The sequence below is a fragment of the Triticum aestivum genome, chromosome 6B (assembly GCF_018294505.1).
Source record: "Triticum aestivum cultivar Chinese Spring chromosome 6B, IWGSC CS RefSeq v2.1, whole genome shotgun sequence".
Classification (NCBI taxonomy): domain Eukaryota; kingdom Viridiplantae; phylum Streptophyta; class Magnoliopsida; order Poales; family Poaceae; genus Triticum; species Triticum aestivum.
The window spans coordinates 134,733,111-134,739,744 of NC_057810.1; the positions used below are offsets into that span (position 1 = coordinate 134,733,111).

A 6,634-nucleotide genomic window follows, 5' to 3' on the forward strand; every position below is an offset into this window, starting at 1 on the left:
TGAGGGACAATGCCCCCCCTCACTGGGCCCATCAGCGAAAGCAACTGCTACTTAATCGTTGGTTTGCTTTCGTGCAAGGCCCCCGCTGCTGGAACAGGCGGTTGTCATTTTCAAGTAAACGCCCCGCCCCCTTTCTTTGCCCGCCGGCCACCTAGCTCGTTATTCTTTGAGATCTAGATAGAGTCTCGCTTCGGGGCGGGGGAAGCATGTATTTGATAGATCTATCGAATCCATGCTGCAAGCAGCAAGCGTAGGCTAAAAAGGCAATAGTCTAACGTTGGGGTAGGGCGCGCCAAAACAACCGGGGGCCCCGGAGGGGTCAGTACAAAAGTAATATATTCTTTCCACTTACTTTCATTGGCTAGCTGCCTTTTGTAGCGCGCATACTCTGATCCTCTTCTACGAATCTACAACTCTCTTTACTGAGCGAGACTTCATCTATATCCCTAAAAGTGGATTTGGATTCCCATTTATTCTTTGAATGACAGCTTCAACTAGGCTCCACCTTAGAGAGGGTTTTCGGTTTGAATCAAGATAGGGTCAGGGGCGCGTCGGAACGGTAGCTGCTTAGTCTCATCCGAGAGTCCAATCTCTTTTGTGCTTGCTTTTGTGTCTTTGAATAAAAAAGAAAGAAGGGGGTCGATTTAGGCTCCTTCCCTTCCACTGCATAGCTGCGCTATCAGGTACTATGAGCCCTCTGCCCCACGCATCTAACCAGCTCGCGTGGTTCACCGGTTCCACCGAAAACTCTCATTTGTTGAAGCGGAGCATAGTGTGGCGTCGAGCGAGAAAGGTCTCTTTTTTGGTTTATTCACTGATCTGAAATGAAACTTAGCACTTGTTTTTTTATTGATTCCTGGGGCTAGGCGTTCGCAGAATCAGTCTATCCGAACCGCAGACGCACTTTTCAGATCAGTGACGGCCTCTCCAGCAGAGCTGGGCGCCGGGGCCCTGGATGCGCTAGCGATCGGCACATTAGGGGAGTACTTGCCCGGGTTTCTCGGCCTGGTATCCTTATCCTCGCGTTCATGATATCTACATTCAACTGTGCCCCGGAGACACGGTCGAAGCACGCCCGCCCCGTGTGCGTCTTTCATGACATGCTCTGGTCCCGGGTTTCTTCCTGTGGTCTTCTAGCGTTAGAAGAAGTCGTGTCCGTCCCGGACATCTGCAACATCCTCTCACACCTTTTTTGGGGGGACAAACAAAGATCAGGAAAAGACGGACCGAACCCATTCGGTGACTTTCGCGGTCGCCCTCACTGAACCGACTTGGATCTGAACTACGATTCAGATCAAGTCTTACCGAAATTGGATTTCCTTTTCGTGCCATATGTCGCTTAGACTTTACTTTTTCCCCTTTCCGCCCTTTCCTCTATTTGTTCGATAGGGTCTTACTTTTATTCGAATTCTAAACCCATTGTCGTCCACAGTTTCCTTGTCGACGCGAAGGGGCCAGCAGCCCCCAAACCAAAGTCTGAGATCAGAACTCATACCGCGGTTGTGGCTTGAAGGCCGCATGCAAGTTCTGAAATATTTAGAGAGTATGTGTTAGTACGAGATCGCGCTATCAACTTATTTCATCTTTCTCGATGATTAGGACAAAATTGTATCCCTTAGGAACCGTACATGCACCTTTGTTTGGATGCCGATCTAATATTGTTACAATACAAAATACTTGAAGGCCACACGCAATTGACTCACCTACATTTTATGCTCCCACCCTTTTGTAGAAAAAGCCTCTGCCTCTGGGGAAGTGCTCACATCAACTCCAATTTGGATGGAGCTTCTCGATGGGTTAGAGCGTTTGCGAACCAAAAAGGGGAAAAACCCATCCTCCAAAGTAGTGAAGTGAGCCAGTACAATAAGACAATAGGTCTCATGGGCCAAGCCTGCTATCAGGCAGTGAGTGGGAATCAATCCTGAAAGAGAGAAGGTCTAGTGCTCTCAGAAAATATTTGATTCGCCGAAAAATTGGCTTTATCAGACCAATCCATGTTCAGAAGCCTTCCATCAAAAGTCAGTGGTCTAGGCCGCTTTCCTTGACTTTGAGTTGGATCTCATTCTTCTTCCCGGCACAAAAAGAGGGTAGACTTCATCCGAGACACATGGGTTCTTTTGCTTCCTTCAAAGAACTCGTCTTTGAGCCTCTAAAAAGAAGGGCATAGTATCCCAGCCACCTAGACCACCTAAAAGGAAGGAATTGGTCTTTAGCTTTGAGTGATCCAATCATTGGTGAATGGGTTCAGTAAGGTAGAAGGAAAGGGCCCCTCCCGACCTGGGAAATTCATAGCAGGAAAGACTGGCGCCGATCAGCGAAAGCGAACCCTTCAGTACATCGCGTTCAGCCCTCCCTCAAAATCCCATTTGTTTTATTGAGGAATCACTCTTGATCCTCTAAAGGCTCTTCTCCGTCTATAACTCAAAGTCCATCTGTCTCTCGTGGAAGTGCTTTAGAGTGCCTAGAAGATCCAGCAAACGGGGGTGCCAATGCTGTCCCAAGACCAGATCACGGTAGGTAGCTGCTTTAAAGAGGTTGGGAGACAGACTGGTGAACAATCTTCTTCTTGTTTTCTCCGACCTAGAGCACTCTTTTTTTCAATCGTACGAAGAAACTCCGTGAAAAACCCAGCTAGCACTCCTATGAGACGGCTAACTCCCAACTCCCGATACATTCTTTAGAGTCGACCAAAGGACTCATTGGTTTGGACATAGTTTCTTTGTTCCTGTGTTTCTGTTTTGCTCTCCCCCTTTTTTCACTTAGTTTAGTTGGAATGGAAAGAGAACTTCCTTCAGTTTTTCTTTTTTTGTTGTTGCATGGTTCGGTCTCTCCGAGTGGAATAAGTGGGTCCTTCTTCTTTTTCCTGACTGATGAAGGTCAAAATTGAAGATCGAATCAAGCGGAGTCTGGATTCCTATGTTCGTACCAACTCAAATGATTGATGAATTGGATCTTGAGTATGCTCACTTCGCTACTCAGCAAGGGTGAAAGAATGACAAAGAGACTGACATCACAAAGGATGGGAAGGACCCAATCGCCTGCCTCTTTCTTGGTCCACCCCCCCTGGTGGGTACTTTATAGCTCACAACACGAGATAGGCAGATATGTGACATAGAAAAATTGCTTTCATTGACAACAAGACTCTCTTCCTGATTGGGATTGGTCTGTGCAGGATCTCCTTCCCTATGAGACTCTTGCTTCCCTTTGAAAGAGGCAGACCCCTACTTCAATTGTCATCTGACGCCTCTACCCCAGCTGTGGACTCAGACCTCTCACAACCAAAAAAAAGAAAATCAAAATCAAACGAATCCGAATATAACCAATCTATCGCCTTTGATGACTCGTTGACAGCCTCCTCAACCCAAGCTTCCATCTCCTACTCCAGACATCGGCGCTTGCCCGCGCCAGTCCATGAAAGGTGGATGAAGGTGAGTTTGACTACGAACTCGAGGATGCTGGGAACGATCTCTTTTCGAGGAATCACTCCCGTCGAGAGGCCCTCTTCCTCCCTTTTTCTGAATCTGGTAGAGAGGCAAAAGAGAAGTCCAGAGAGACCTCGACTCTTTCAGGGAAAGGAGGGAGATCGAATGCGAGATGGAGTCCCTGCCGAATGGAATGGACATCCTTGGGGACAGCTGTGTAAGACTTAATTTACCAAAAAAATGGGACGGAAAAACTACTAAAAAGATCACAAGAAACCCAGCTCAAAGTGAATGGAGAGAGAACCCCTGCGCCTTGGAAGGATCTGAAGCTGTTCGGACACTCATAGACAAGTGAACTCCAATCCAGGATCCCTCGAAAAGTGAAGTGAACTAGCCAGGTAGAACAGTCAGGTTAGGAAAAGAGTCTTTCATGTCAAGGTGAACATAGACAGACAAGGTTAGTTTGTTTTCCTTAATTCTCAGAGAAAAGACTCGTTGCTGGAACCGAGAGCACTGGTGATTGCTTTCTTTCTGACCTTCAGCCGAGAAATTCCATACCTTCCACCGACTTCTTTTGTGTGTGGCCAGAACGTGATGCTTTCCAATGCAGAGTACTTTTCTTAACAATGTATGAAGCCCGTAAAACCGAAATCGATCCAAATCCATGACCTTGACAATCGAGGAAAAAGGGTATGTATTATTATGGTGTGAGCCTTCTTTCTTTTTGGCCTTAGATTATCATAAGCGAGGAATGGTGCGTGCTAGCCTTCAGACTATACTTTATTGTAGGGAAAGGGAAAAAATGGAGAATATCTTTAAGAACCCTAGAAAGAATTTCACTTGGAGCAACAGGGGTCAGGTCACACTATATCAATATCATAATTCTCTTTTTTTTAATTGATACTGATTAGCCGTAAATCAATTTGACTTTGTTATGCCATTAAGGAAACACTATTTGGGATACAATACACATTTTAGAACCGTTCACTACTAACAAATAGAATTTATAAAAATAACAAATAATAACAAATAATATAGTTAATGGTTCCAATTTTTCCTAAATTTGCTGTGACTGGAAATCCTTTCTCTTTTCAATAGAAAGAGAAGGTATTTAAGCAATGTGTGTTTTGAGATACAATCAATCGAAGAGAATAAAACTGGGTCCAATAAAAAACAATAATGAATTTATTAAAAGGGATTGGAAAGGGATAAGTACAAAGGGATTCAACGATCTAAAAAAATAAAAAAGGGTTTAATAATCCCCTCCTACGAATAAAAATTAGTGAAATAATGTGGATGAATAAGATTTTGCTCTATTTTGGATCGGATTTGGCGGCATGGCCAAGCGGTAAGGCAGGGGACTGCAAATCCTTTATCCCCAGTTCAAATCTGGGTGTCGCCTGACCAAAAAAATACTTAGGATTTCTTATTGTACTGATTGAACTCGACAAATTCTTGCCCTGCATAAGCAAAGGAAAAGAACTAGGCCTGTCGATACTGGATTTTACCATAGTTCTAGTTCTAAAAAAGACTGTCAATTTCTTCTTAAAAATAGGGCTCTGGCAGGGTTCTGGGTAGTGGCCCAAACCGATACCAATAGGGATGAGGGATATATACTTATGAATTTCATAATTGATTCTATTCCGCAATTCATAACTACGAAAGTAAGAGGTCGGAAATCTTTTTATCCAAAGGTCCCTAAAGGACATTCCTTTTTTGCTCCTAGGATTGAAGAAGAGATTATACGAAAGACTATCAAGACTTCCTAATTATCTGACACTACCTACACTAAAGTAAGGTCTACTGACTCTGTCTGGAATTAGATTGGATAGGCTGATGGGAAATTTAGGAGTTGTGGAAAGAAGAGACTTTCTTTCCATACTTACGAGAGACTCCGAGTACTCAAACATTCAATCAGGATGGTCGGTTAGCTCTTATCTTTTAGAATAACTTAGTAAAAAAAGTAAAAGTAATAAAGAAAATGAATCTCCTAACTCGGTGGCCCATGAGGTTCCAATGGTTAGTTTTGGATTTTTTCAGGCAAGAAAGCAAAGAAGAAGGGAGGATTCTCTATTACCAACTTCCCCCATTGTCCTGTCCTCATTGGTCATTCATCTTTCCCGATCTAGTGCCATCGTTCTTCAAGGTGCCAGAGGGTTTGAAGCATACCTACTACCCCTCCCCTAAGCTTAGTTCAGAGTTGCCTCAGCGCGCTCGAGTAATAACTGGGAAAATCAAGGTTGGACAGGTCTTCGAGCCAACTTCAGGAAGAAATGCAAGTGAAAGAGAATGCTCTCGAGGGCGCAGGAGTCTTTTCTTTCTTATTTGAAATCCAAATCGAAATGCCTCAACTTGATAAATTAACTTATTTCTCACAATTCTTCTGGTTATGTCTTCTCCTCTTTGTTGGAAGATGAGTACACATCGGGTAATCCGCCCACGAGAGCCCAATCACAAGAGGCTCATACAGAAAGCAATCAGCCCATAGCCCAATATCGAGACCACAGCCTATTATTCAAACCACAAAGGATCCGTCTTTCATCGTCCAATCTTCTCGATCGAACATATTGACATCAATACTCCTTTCCATGGCCATTCACGGCCCATGAAGATCAACCACTCGTGCCCGAGATCACTATCCAATCAAAAACCAGACTTCCAAGATCCATCTCACTCAGACCCTTTTGAATGTAGCGGATAACAACGGAGTGGGGCTATCGAATTGATATGTATTCGAATCTTAGGAGCTGGTAATCACTGATATGCTCATATTGGTGACGTTATTGTTGCTGTAATCAAAGAAGCAGTGCCCAAAATGCCTCTAGAAAGATCAGACAGAAGTAAGACGAGCTGTAATTGTACGTACATGTAAAGAACTCAAACGTGACAACGGGATGATAATACGATATGATGACGGTTGTCATTGATCAAGAAGGAAATCCAAAAGGAACTCGAGTTTTTGGTGCGATCGCTCGGGAATTGAGACTTATGAATTTCACTAAAAGAGTCTCATGAGCTCCTGAGGTATTAAAAATACTAGTAGTAGAGACTATGATATAGTAGGGTATCAGAATATAGATCAATTAGTAGATTGTGTCTGACGCATATACATGAAAAAAAGAATAATTAGATAATAATAAGAATAAGAATTCGAATCTTAATAAAAGGAAGGGTTCGAATAGCATCTACTAATATTACCGAAAACTTTGTGA

The 6,634-nt window shown here is 43.6% G+C and overlaps 1 non-coding gene across 1 annotated transcript; it reads left to right on the plus strand.

Moving 5' to 3' along the window:
- The first annotated feature begins 4,753 nt into the window (after nucleotides 1–4,753).
- Nucleotides 4,754–4,824, plus strand: TRNAC-GCA (transfer RNA cysteine (anticodon GCA)). Its single transcript has one exon. It is a non-coding gene; the product is annotated as a tRNA-Cys (tRNA).
- The last annotated feature ends 1,810 nt before the right edge of the window (nucleotides 4,825–6,634 follow it).